At 48.7% G+C, this 13,445-nt stretch overlaps 1 protein-coding gene across 1 annotated transcript in view; it reads right to left on the reverse strand.

The window, feature by feature from the left end:
• LOC125448908 (zinc finger protein 850-like) overlaps nt 1-12,675 on the reverse strand; it is a 64,277-nt gene extending 51,602 nt beyond the window's left edge. Inside the window, exons 1-2 of the mRNA XM_059641732.1 lie at nt 12,477-12,675; nt 6,285-6,785 (exon numbers count right to left, since the gene is read on the reverse strand). The gene's annotated coding sequence lies outside the window, so the exon portion shown is untranslated. The remainder of the gene's footprint in view (nt 1-6,284; nt 6,786-12,476) is intronic.
• Between the last annotated feature and the right edge of the window lie 770 nt (nt 12,676-13,445).

Below are 13,445 nucleotides of genomic sequence, written 5' to 3' on the forward strand. Positions count from 1 at the left end.
TATTCAGCAAGCTCCACATTTCTCTCTCACTCCCCCAGTTGCACGTTCCCAATATCCTTACCACGCCCAGACCAACATTCATTCAGATCGGCGCAGAGGTGGGGTCTCACAGACAACATGACCATTGTGAAGGTGTGAGGTGATATGGAAGATGAACTGCAGAATGATGCGGCAGATAACCAGGAATTTTACAGTTTGGGCAACATGACAAATGGAATGGAGAAAAACATGAGATATTCTCAATCTTTGCATCAAAGACTTCATATGGGTTGTTGGAGGTGAGGATGAAGGAGTCAGGGAGAAGAGATCTGAAAGAACTCATTCAACGTAGAGGCATTTAAGAGAGTCAACACACTATTTAACAGACAGCTGATTTTGTTGGAGTCAGGTGTGGTGATAAAGTCACTGAGCTATTACTGAAGAACTCCTGGCAGATATTCTGAGGACATGGCTTTGAATCTGCCAACTGAAGGTCATGAAGTTTGAAATCAATCAACAGCAGGAATGTAACCTTCGTTAATTTTCATGAAGGAAAAGTCTGCTTGGTTCACTAATCCGCTGTGCTCATCTGGTCTGGCTACAGGAGTCTGCAGACCCACAGCGATACTGTTGACTGGTGTCTGGGCAATTAGAGATGCACAACAAATCAGAATTGCCCTCTGGGCAATTAGGAGTCAACCACATTGCTGTGGGTCTGGAGTCACATGTAGGCCAGACCAGATAAGGATGGCAGTTTCCTTACCTAAAGGATATTAGTGAACCAGATGGGTTTTTCCAACAAGCGACAACAGATTCAGTTATTGTTAGATTGCTAATTTCAGATATTTATTGAATTCAAATTCCACCATCTGCCATGGTGGCATTAACAGTCCAGTGATAATACCACTAGGCCATTACTTCCTCCTTATTGATCCCCATAACTAGGCTGGAGTTTATTAACATCAGCTAAAATCTGACCCCAACGAACAGAGTTCAGTTCCCGATGCGCTTAACAGAAACATCTCATCACAGAAGCTGTTTATGAATCCTCTGGTGTCTCAACAGGGTCATGAATCCCTTTTCGCACTTGGAGCAAGTGTGTAGTCTCTCCCCGGTGTGCACTCGCGGGTCAGCAGGTTGGACAACTGAGTGAGTCCCTCCCCGCACACAGAGCAGGCAAACGGCCCCTCCCCGGTGTGAATTTGTTTGTGGTCGCTGAGCTGAGATGACCATCTGAACCTGGTCCCGCAGTGAGAGCACCGGAACAGTCTCTCATCGGTGTGGTACATCAGTTCCCAGGAACTTTTGTACCTCTTGCCGCAGCTTTGACATTTGAAAGGTCTCTTGTCGGTGTGAACTCACTGGTGTGTCAGCAGGTTGGAGGAATTCGTGCATCGCTTCCCACACTCCGGGCAGGCGAACGGCCTCTCCCCAGAATGGACTCGCTGGTATGTCAATAGCTGCGACGACTGGGTGAATCCCTTCCCACACGCGGAGCAGACAAACGGCCTCTCCCTGGTGTGAACCCGCTGGTGTGTCAGCAGGTCAGACGACTGAACGAACCGCTTTCTGCACTCGAAGCAGGAAAGCGGCCTCTCCCCGGGGTGAATTCTCCGGTGCACAGTGAGCTGAGATGACCGTCTGAACCGAGCGCTACACTGACAACATCGGAACAGTCTCTTGTCGGTGTGGGTGTGTTGGTCATACGTCATCTCCCAGGAACTTTTATAGCACGTCCCACAGTTTGACACATCAATGGCCTTTCCCCCGTGTGAACCCGCTGGTGTCTCTGTCGGTGGGCTGAGATGGTGAATCCTTTGCTGCATGTAGAACAGCTAAATGGCTTCTCCCCAGTGTAACTTCGATGCTTTTCCAACTCGGATGGAGAATATGAACGCCTTCTCACAGTCCCCACATTTCCACGGTTTCTCCCCAGTGTGACTGCACTTGTGTCGCAACAGGCCGGACTAATGGTTGAAGCTTTGTCTGCAGACAGGACACACATACAGTTTATCCCCAGTGTGAACTGTCCTTCTGCCTTCCATGTTCAAAATCCAACAAAATTCAGGTGATGACAAATTTGGCACTGCAGTGAGATATGGGTATATTGTTGAGTTTGAGGTCCCTGACTATAAGCACTCCTCTTCTGATACCCTGAGGTTTAAAACAGGAGAAGAAGAAAGAGTGTGAGAGAAACAAGGGTGGGGCTTGTGGAACTAAATTGAACAAAACTGATAATGTGTGGAGTCAGAAGCTTAAGGAACCAAAATGTTAAAGGAACTGGATTGCCATAGAAATCCAACTCATATCCTTCAGGGATCTGAACCTGTCATCTGGTCTTGGTCTATGCTAGACTCTGGGAGCAGAAACAGAGCATAGGAGGTTCAGTAAATGTTGTAACTGTACCAGCCTCCACCCCTCCTCTGGCAGCTCGTTCCATACATGCACCACCCTCTGTGTGAAAAGCTGCCCCTTACGTCCTTTTTAAATCCTTCCTTTCTCACCTTAAACCTGCCCCCTCTAGTTTAGGACTCCCCAGCCCAGGGAAAAGTCCTTGGCTATTCATCCCATCCATGCCCCTCATGATTTTATAAACCTCTATGAGGCCACCCCTTGGCCTCTGACACTCCAAGGATAAAGGCCCCAGGGTATTCAGCCTCTCCCTTTAACTCAAACCCTCCAACACCAGCAAGATCCTTGAAAATCATTTCTGAGCCCTACTGAACGCAATATTCCAAAAGTGGCCCAAATAAGTGTCCTGTACAGCTTCACCATGACCTCCCAACTCCTATATTCGAGGCAGTGGCCGATAAAGGCAAGCATATCAAATGCCTACTTATATAACACAAAAGCAAGGATTGACAGTGTTACGTAGGCCACAATCGAACCTTAAGTTAGGAGCAGAGAGAGAGAGAGAGAGAGAGTGATTCACGCATTGAAACAGTTGGAGCCAGTGAAGTCAGAAATGTTCAGTGAGAGCCTTTTTCCTCGGATGGTGATGGCTAGCATGAGGAGACAGTTTCAAATTGAGGGGTGATAGATATAGGACAGATGTCAGAGGTAGGTTCCCTAAGCTTCTGACTCCACACATTATCAGTTTTGTTCAATTTAGTTCCACAAGCCCCACCCTTGTTTCTCTCACACTCGTTCTTTTTCTCCTGTTTTAAACCTCAGGGTATCAGAAGAGGAGTGTTTATAGTCAGGGAATGAGCAGAGGGCAAATATCTCAGAGGGCGAGTGAAATTGCAGCGATAGGGAGGGATGAGGGGATGGAGGCATCTTAAAAATGTGATGCCCATTTTAAAATCATTACCTGAACAGGAACCAATGGAGGTTAGCAAGTACAGGGACGATGGGTGAGCAAGGCTTTGCTTCAGAAAGCACACAGGCAGCAGAAGTTTGCATAGACTCAGAGATTTACAGCATGGAAACAGGCCGACTTGTCTATGCTGCCCAGTTTTCATAGTTAATACAGTCACATTTGCCAGCTTTTGATCCACGTCCCTACATACATATCCCATCCACGTAGCTGTCCAAATGTTTCTTAAATGACAGAATTGTACTTGCCTCCCAATACCTCTGGCAGCCCATTCCAAGACTCTCACCATCCTGTGTGTGATATAAAGCTGCCCCGCCAGACCCCTTTGTTTCTCTCCTCTCTCACCTCAATCCTACGCCCTCTAGTTTTTAAAATCCCCTTACCATGGGGAAAAACTGTTGGCCATCTACTTTAGAGTTGTTAAAAAGGCGTACGGTGTGTTAGGTTTTATTGGGAGAGGGATTGAGTTCCGGAGCAGCTGGACAAAACTCTGGTGCAGCTGCACTTGGAGTATTGTGTACAGTTCTGGTCACCGCATTATGAGAAGGATGTGGAAGCTTTGGAAAGGGTGCAGAGGAGATTTACTAGGCTGTTGCCTGGTATGGAGGGAAGGTCTTACGAGGAAAGGCGGAGGGACTTGAGGCTGTTTTCGTTAGAGAGAAGGAGGTTAAGATGTGACTTAATAGAGACGTACAAGATGATCAGAGGATTAGATAGGGTGGACCATGAGAACCTTTTTCCTCGGATGGTGATGGCTAGCATGAGGGGACATAGTTTTAAACTGAGGGGTGATAGATATAGGAGAGATGTCAGAGGTAGGTTCTTTACTCAGAGAGTAGTAAGGGTGTGGAATGCCCTGCCTGCACAGTAGTAGACTTGCCAACTTTAAAGGCATTTAAATGGCCATTGGATAAACATTTGGATGATAATGGAATAGTGTAGGTTAGATGGGCTTCAGATTGGTTTCACAGGTCGGCGCAACATTGAGGGCCGAAGGGCCTGTACTGCGCTGTAGTGTTCTATGTTCCACTCCTCTGATGATTTTAACAACCTCTACCCCCTCAGTCTCCTCCAGTCCAGAGGAAAAGTCTCAGCCTATCCAGCCTCTCCTTACAATTCAAACCTTCCAGTCCGAGTAGCAACTTTACTGCGCCCTTTCTGATCTGGCTTTTCTGCAATGCAGTGGGCAGGCTGAAAGTGAGAGGTTGGCCATGAATACACTGGAATTCAGTGTAACCGCAGTCTGGATGTGGATGAGGGTTCCAGCAACAAATGAGCTGTGTTCCGCTGGTGATGGGCACCATTACGGAGACTGAAATGTATGGTACTGGTAACATGCAGTTTTGGAAGGTCATTCCAGGGCGAAATATGAGATCAAGACTGTGAATTGTGTAGTTCATAGCCTCAGGCTGTTCTCACCGAATGGTCAGACTTGATTGCTGGGGAAAGGAATTTATAGATGTACTTGAAAAGAAAGGCTTTGGTCTTTGTAATATTGAAGTGGGTGAGAATTTCTGCTTCTCCAGTCCTGGATGGCTGATAATTTAGCAACAGTGGTAGAATAGAGAGAGGGATGGTGGTAAGTTGGAGCTGGGTGCTGGAAGTGTATAGGTGGAAGTTAATGAGGTGCTTTTTGATGATGTCACCCAGTGGCAGGATATACAGCAGTAATAAGAGGGGTCAGGGATAGATCATTGGGGCACACCAAGTTTGAGGGCTTTGACAAGAAAACTGAGGCTGGAGGTGGGGCAGTAGTTTGGAAAGACAATGTTCTGTCAAAGGCTTATTTAATGACTGGTGAGGACAATGTATCTCAACGTTGAGAGGGACAATGAGAGAAGACGGAAATACTAAAAAAAAATCATCTAACATTTGGGCAGTTACTGACAACGAGGTCTGACAGAAGACAATTCGGAGGATGAGTAAATTGTAGAATGCCTACAGTGGGGAAGCAGGCTATTCGGCCCAATTGAGTCCATACCGATGGTCTGTAGACCATCCCATCCAGACCCAACCCCTCTACCCTATCTCTGTAAGCCTGCATTTCCCATGGCTAACCCACTTGAACCTGCGGATCTCTGGACAGTATGTGTCAATTCAGCACGGCCATTCCACCTTAACCTGCAGCCTAGCCTTTGTCAGCGGGAGAACCGGAGCACCCAGAGGAAACCCTATGCAGCACAGAAATTAGAGAAAAGATGGAAGTTGAGGGTTTGGACCAGGAGCGATTTCGGAGGTAGCCTCGTGACAAAGAATAAGCACATTCTGAAGATTCGGATGCTCCAAAGAAGGTATTGCTCTTTGATGGAAATGATAAAATAAATGCAACACTTTACGTGTTCAATGCAAAGCTAAACTTATCCGACTTTTATGCAAAATACTAGCACCTATAACTGAAAACGGAAATTGCTGGAAAAGCTCAGCAGCTCCGACAGTGTTGTTGGAGAGAAATCAGAGTTAATGTTTCGAGTGGGATGACTTGCTAGAGGTGTACAAGACACTCACAGGTACATATCGAGTGGACAGCCAGAGACCTCTTCCTAGGGTGCAGGCAGCTATTGTGAGGGGGCATAGTTTGAAAGTGAGTGGAGGTAGATATAGGGGAGACATCAGAGGTAGGTTCTTTACTCAGAGAGTGGTCGGGGCGTGGAATGCAGTGCCGGAGAGGGCAGTGGAGTTGGCCTCATTAGGGCCATTTAAGTGGCTATTAGATGGGCATATGGATGGTAGTACAAGGTTAGGGGCGGAGGTCAGATAGACCTTAGGTTTGGGGTAAAAGTTGGCACAACATCATGGGCCAAAGGGCCTGTACTGTGCTGTACTGTACTGTTCTGTGTTCTTCTGCGTTCGAGTGACCCTTCCTCAGAACTGAGGAAAGTCAACTCTGACTTCTCTCTGCAGACCTGTTGAGCTTTTCCAGCAATTCCCGTTGTTTCTGACTTACATCCGCAGTTGGTTTTTATCTGGTACTGCAAAGTGTCATTACCGTAAGCCTCCTGGCTGTGGGGGTTCAGTCCGGGGTGTGCTCGGTTGAGATCGCTGTCAGTCCGCTGTGTTGCGGCTGGTGGGATAACCGAGTGCACCGCTTCCCGCACGCCGCGCAGCCGAACGGCCTCTCCCCGGTGTGGACCCGCCGGTGCCTCTGCAGGCTGCTGGACTGGGTGAACCACTTCCCACACTCGGGGCAGGTGAACGGCCTCTCAGCGACGTGGACCTGCTGGTGTTTCAGCCGGCGGGACGACTGGGCGAAGCCCTTCCCGCAAACCGAGCAGGTGAACAGCCTCTTGCCGGCGTGGCTGCGTCGGTGGGTCTCCAGCCGAGACGGGTATGTGAAACCTTTCCCGCAATCCTCGCACTTCCACTGCCTCTCCCCGGGTCGGCGGTACATCGTTACTTCTGTGTGAGACTTTCCGCTCCCTGAAACGCAACGGCGCTCAGCTCGTAACTCCGGCAGCTCCTGACTCCGAAATCCGGCCCTTCTCATGCCCTGTGAAAGTAAAACAGAGAAAGGTGGTGAAGAGAGAATAACCAGGTGTGGAGCTGGATGAACGCAGCAGACCAAGCAGCCTCAGAGGGGCAGGAAAGGTGACGTTTCGGGTCTGGACCCTTCTTCGGAAATTCAGCAGTTCCTACTGTCTCTGAGCCGGTTTTTAACCCCACCGCGAAGCCCCTTCTATCTCGGATTCTCCAGCATTGGCAATTCCTACTATCTCTGAAGATCATGACAAGGACTTTTGCTGTGCTAGGTTGTCAAGTTGTGCAGTGATTGAATCTGGTCACTCGTGGGGCCGACATGAGTCACAGAGAAGTCCACAGCATGGAGACAGGCCCTTCGGCCCAACTTGTCCCTGCTGCCCAGTTTTCACAACTCCAACTAGTCCCATTTGCCCGTGTCTGGTCTATATCCCTCCATACCCGTGCTATCTGTCTACCTGTCTAAATGTTTCTTAAACATAAACAGGAGTTTGCTGGAGAAGCTCAGCAGGTCTGGCAGCATCTGTAGAGAGAAATCAAGAGCTAGGGTTTCGGGGCCAGTGACCCTTCCTCAGAACTGATGGTGGCTGGGAAAATGTCAGTTTATGTGCAGAAGATAAGCTCGGGGTAAGGAGTAGATGGTAGGCCGGGATAGAGCCCAAAGAGAGAGAGAACAGTTGGATACTCAAAGGAGTGAGTAATGATCTGGCTAGGAGGGTGAATGGCTGTTAATGGAGGCTGTTTGTGGCTAACAGTGGGTGGTGTGTAATAACAAATTATAGGATAACAAGGCCTAGAGTGCACAGATTGTTGGGGTCAGGACATGGGAGAGCTCAAAAACCCTGAAGTTACTGAACTTGATATTGAGTTCAGAAGGCTGCAGGGTCCCCAAGCAGAAAATGAGACGCTGTTCTCCCAGCTTGCGTTGAGCTTTGCTGGAGGACTGCAGCAAGCCTGAGACAGAGATATTGTCCAGGGAGCAGGGTGGTGAGTTGAAGTGGCAGGCAACTGGAAGCTCAGCGTCTTTTTGTGGACACAACATAGATGTTCTACAAAGCAGCCACACTTTGTTTCCCCAAGGTAGAGGAGGCCAGGCTGTGGCAGCGAATGCAGTAAACCAAAGTGTGGGAAGTGCAGGTGAAGTGCTACATCACCTGGAGGGTATGTTTGGGCCGTTTGATACAGAGGAGGTAAACAGATTGGTGTTACACATTCTGCGGGTGCAGTGGAAGATGCTATGAGGCTGTGGGGGTTGGTGTTGGGAGTGAAGGAAGAGTGGACCAGGGTGTTCTGGAGGGAATGGTTCCTGTAGAAGCTGGACAAGGGAGGGGTGAGGAATATTTGTCTGGTGGTGGCATCTCGTTGGAGGTGGCACAAATGGTGGTTAATGATCCTCTACATCTGGATGCTTGTGGGACGCTAGGTAAGGACAAGGGAGATTCTACTGCTGTTGCTGAAGGGAAGACAGGGTATACGGGCTGAAGTGCAGGAGACGGGTCAGATCCTGCTGAGGGCCCTGTCAACAACAGTGCTGGGGAATCCTCGATTGAGGAAGAAAGTGGACATGTCAGCGGCCCCTCTGTGAAAGTTTCTTCGGTTGTACTCGCCACCACCACTGACCTCTGGAATCCCTTCCCAGACACGCACCAACCTCTGTGCGAAAAAAAAAACTGCCACATCAGACCCTTCTTGCACCTCTTCCCCTCTCACCTTTAACCTATGCCCTATGAAGAAGAAGTGACCACAAAGTCTGCTGCACTATTGCAAAAAGTCAATTGATTCCCTCATGTCCATCAATGAAGGGCTGAACCGACAAAACAGCTGATCTCTTTGAGAGGAGAGGCAGAGAGACAAGACACAAAGGGTGAAGGAGAGATGTCCTCAATCTTCAGCTTGACCAGAATTGACAGATTCTTCCAAAAGGACTAACTTGCGACTGCTCAAAGGATCAGAGCGGTAGATGTTGGTCAACACTATTACTTCCAAGCACCCTTTTAAGCCAGTCTGCATTCTTACTTTGAAATGTCCCTCTGTCAGAGCACACTGAGTCTACCTACTGCAGCGATTCCAGAAGGCAGCTTATCACCATCTTCTCAAAGGGGGTAACAAGGAAGAGACAATAAATGCTGGACCAGCTAGCAACACCACAGTTGAATTTAAAAAAAACTCAGAAGGGAGATGATTCACAGCATAGGGAAGACAGATCCTGACCGTGGAAGATCCTGTGGGATGAAAAAGCTGGAAAACCTGCAGGACACAGTCAGGGTTGGGCAGCAACTTCATTTGGACGCAGTTGACTGAGGAAAGAACGTGTGGTATTTTGGAAAGGCAAATCAGGGCAGGCCTTATATACTTAATGGTATAGTCTTGGGGAGTTTTGCCAAACAGAGAGACCTTAGGTGCAAGTGCATTCGTTCCTTGAAGGTGGAGTCACAGGTAGACAAGATTTTCGAAGGGTCTAGGCCCAAAACATTGACTCTCCTACTTCTGTGATGCTCCGTGATCCGCTGCATTCCTCCAGCTCCACACCGTATTGACTATGACTTCAGCATCTGAAGTCCTTGCTACCTCATGGTGAAGGACGTGTTAGGTATGCTTGCCTTTAATGGTCAGTGTGCTGAGTATAAGATTAGGACATCATGTTGCAGCTGTACAGGACATTGGTTAGCCAACTTTTGTTCCAATAAAGATTTTGTTAAACTTGAAAGGGTGCAGTAAAGATTTATGAGGGCATTGCCAGGGTTGAACAGTGTGAGCTAAAAAGAGAGACTGGATAGGCTGGGCTATTTTCTCTGGAGCGTCGGAGGCTGAGGAGTCACATTTTAGAAGTTAGTAAAATCATGAGGGGCATAGATAAGGTGAATGGCCAGTGCTTTTCCCTAGGGTGAGAGATTTCAAGAAGTGAGGGCATATATTTTAGGGTGACAGGAAAAAGATTAAAAAGGGCATGAGTAGCAATTTTTTTTCCCCTTATAGAGGTTTATAAAATCATGGGGGTATAGATAGGGTTAATGCCAGGTGTAATTCTCGATCTTCGGGAAAGGACAAGACCAGAGGGCAAATTTTAAGGGTGAGAGGAGTCAGATTTAAAAAAAGACATGGGGCAATATTTTTACGCAGAGGATGGTCCGTGTGTGGAATGAGCTTCCAGAGGAAGTGGTGGATATGGGCACAGTTACAATGTTTAAAAGACAGATGAATAAGTACATGAAGTGGAAAGGTTTGGAACGATCTGAGCCAGGACCAGGCAGATGGGACTGGTTGAATTTGGGATTATGTTCAGCACGGACTGATTGGATTAAAGGGTCTTTTTCCATGCTGTATGAATCTATAAGTGATAAAGTTTTGGAACTCCATGCTTACACTCAAAGCCAGTCACAGTGGATTGTGAAATGTTTGGAGGGATATGGACCAAGTGCAGGGAGGTGGGAATAGTTTAGTTTGGAATTATGATCAGCATGGTCCTTTGATTAGGACCGAAGGGTCTGTTTCTGTATTGTATGACTCGAGTGAGGCTATGATTCCATAACTATAACAAGGACCCGATGAATTGGGTCATGCTTTAAAATCTTGATGTGATGTTTAGTTTGAGTCTCCCATCTGCAAACTCTCTTCTAACATACAATGTTTTAAGAAAAAGTTCACAGAAGCTATCACAGTCAGTTTAGAATAGAAATTCAGGAGAGACAGGAAATTCAGGACAAACATTTCTCTTGGAGAGACAGCAGGTTTAACATTTCTAGTCCAGTGACATATTTTTGGAACTAGCCTCTTCTGAAAGGGGTCACTGGACTCAAAACATTAACTCTGCTTTCTCTCCATGGATAATACCAGACACGCTGAGCTTCACAGCAATTTCTGTTCCTGCAGGTTTTTGTTTTAATGCTAACCTTCCTTCATGATTTGAGTTTGCTGTGTGAAATTCCGAACCCCTGAGAAAAAAAATGAGTTTTTAAAATCCATCCCTGCCAGACCAAGGACAGACATTCACCATGCTTGTAACTGATGTCCTCCATCTCAGGCAACCAGCTTGTAACTGATGTCCATTTCAAGCCCACCGACTCCCACAGCTACCTAGAATACACCACCTCCCACCCACCCTCCTGCAAAAATTCCATCCCCCATTCCCAATTCCTCCGCCTACGCCACATCTGCTCCTACGATGAGGCATTCCACTCCCGCACATCCCAGATGTCCAAGTTCTTCAAGGACCGCAACTTTCCCCCCACAGTGGTCGAGAACGCCCTTGACCGCATCTCCCGCATTTCCCGCAACACATCCCTCACACCCCGCGCCTGCCACAACCGCTCAAAGAGGATCCCCCTCATTCTCACACACCACCCCACCAACCTCTGGATACAACGCATCATCCTCCGACACTTCCGCCCTCTACAATCCGACCCCACCACCCAAGACATTTTTCCATCCCTACCCCTGTCTGCTTTCCGGAGAGACCACTCTCCCCATGATTCCCTTGTTCGCTCCACACTGCCCTCCAACCCCACCACACCCGGCACCTTCCCCTGCAACCGCAGGAAATGCTACACTTGCCCCCACACCTCCTCCCTCACCCCATCCCAGGACCCAAGATGACTTTCCACATTAAGCAGAGGTTCACCTGCACATCTGCCAATGTGGTATACTGCATCCACTGTACCCGGTGTGGCTTCCTCTACATTGGGGAAACCAAGCGGAGGCTTGGGGACCGCTTTGCAGAACACCTCCGCTCGGTTTGCAATAAACAACTGCACCTCCCAGTTGCCAACCATTTGCACTCCCCCTCCCATTCTTTAGATGACATGTCCATCATGGGCCTCCTGCAGTGCCACAACGATGCCACCCGAAGGTTGCAGGAACAGCAACTCATATTCCGCTTGGAAACCCCGCAGCCCAAAGGTATCAATGTGGACTTCACCAGCTTCAAAATCTCCCCTTCCCCCACCGCATCCCAAAACCAGCCCAGTTCGTCCCCTTCCCCCACTGCACCACACAACCAGCCCAGCTCTTCCCCTCCACCCACTGCATCCCAAAACCAGTCCAACCTGTCTCTGCCTCCCTAACCTGTTCTTCCTCTCACCCATCCCTTCCTCCCACCCCAAGCCGCACCTCCATCTCCTACCTACTAACCTCATCCCACCACCTTGACCTGTCCGTCTTCCCTGGACTGACCTATCCCCTCCCTACATCCCCACCTCTACTCTCCTCTCCACCTATCTTCTTTTCTCTCCATCTTCGGTCCGCCTCCCCCCCTCTCCCTATTTATTCCAGAACCCTCACCCCATCCCCCTCTCTGATGAGGGGTCTAGGCCCGAAACGTCAGCTTTTGTGCTCCTGAGATGCTGCTGGGCCTGCTGTGTTCATCCAGCCTCACATTTTGTTATCACAGACATTCACCATATTCTCTCTCCTGGTCCAGGATGACGGGCGCTTTGGGTCTTCTAGCGACTGAACAGATACATGGGGCATGGTGTGATTGCATGAGGTAGCATGTTCCAGAGCGCAGGAATTGCTTCTTTCTCTCTCTGCCCCAACATTGACACCTTGGGACCCAGGGCCTGGAGCAGTTTTGATGGACAAGTTGCTCTCATCGTGACATCATAAACATTCCAAAGCTACTGCCCCCTACAAAGATGGCGGACGCCGCGCGAGCTCCCTGTTGTCCATTGCCCCCTATAAAGATGGTGGCCGTTAGCCCAGGGCCTACCGTTGGAAGGAAGTCCCACTCTATCGCCGCTTTGAAGCAAAGCTGAGGGCCGCAGCTTGCTTATTCGGGATTGGCCGCGTACACAGAGCGTTGACGAAGTCTCCTCAAATGCCGACCCGGTCCGCTGCCTCTTCCGCTCCGCCTCAAACCTACCTTCTGTTCTGGTGGAGCCGAGAAAAAGAACCGTCGCTGCTCCACAGCATCATTCACTGCGCATGCTCCGGATGTGGGAGGCAATGAGCATGTGCGCGATCCAGTTGGTGGGAGGGGACTGGGCATGTGCAGCTCTGCAAATGGATAGAGAGGGAGGAACGTGAGGCGGCCGTTCGGCGAGATCTGTGGCACACCTCCACATGCCTGCCTCTGGCTTTCTTTTTGTTAAGCAATAGGTGCCCATCTCACGTTGAAATGTGGGGGTCGAGTGAGAGCAAGAGGGAGAGGATATGGGGTGAGTGAGAGTGACAGAATGGGAGGGGGACAGTAAGAACCACAGCGTGGAAAAAGTCACCTCAAACCTGCGTATTCTGCCTGATTTCTGGTCATTTGTTTTTTAGCCTTAACCAAGACAGACAAGGATGAAGGCTCTGGTTAAGTGGTTAATGTCAAAACTCTCCCCTTCTGTCTGCCTCTGTCTATCTGTCTATCTCACCCCTCCCCCTCCCTGCACCTGCACCCCTAGGTCCTTCTGTTTTAAAACACTATCCAAGGCTCTATCATTCATTGTATAAGCCCTACCCTTGTTTGTTGTACCAAAATGCAATACCTTGATTAAGTTCTTTGATGAAGTGACACAGGCAGTGGCTGAGGTTAGTGTCACAGAAATGGTATATTTGAACTTACAGAAAGCATTTGATACCATGCCACATGGCATGTTGGTATCAAATTAGAAATCGTTGGGATTGATAAATCCATGGCAACATAGATTAGAAGTTGGCTAAAAGATAAGAAACAGAGTGTAAACACAGATGG

The sequence above is a fragment of the Stegostoma tigrinum genome, chromosome 43 (assembly GCF_030684315.1).
Source record: "Stegostoma tigrinum isolate sSteTig4 chromosome 43, sSteTig4.hap1, whole genome shotgun sequence".
Classification (NCBI taxonomy): domain Eukaryota; kingdom Metazoa; phylum Chordata; class Chondrichthyes; order Orectolobiformes; family Stegostomatidae; genus Stegostoma; species Stegostoma tigrinum.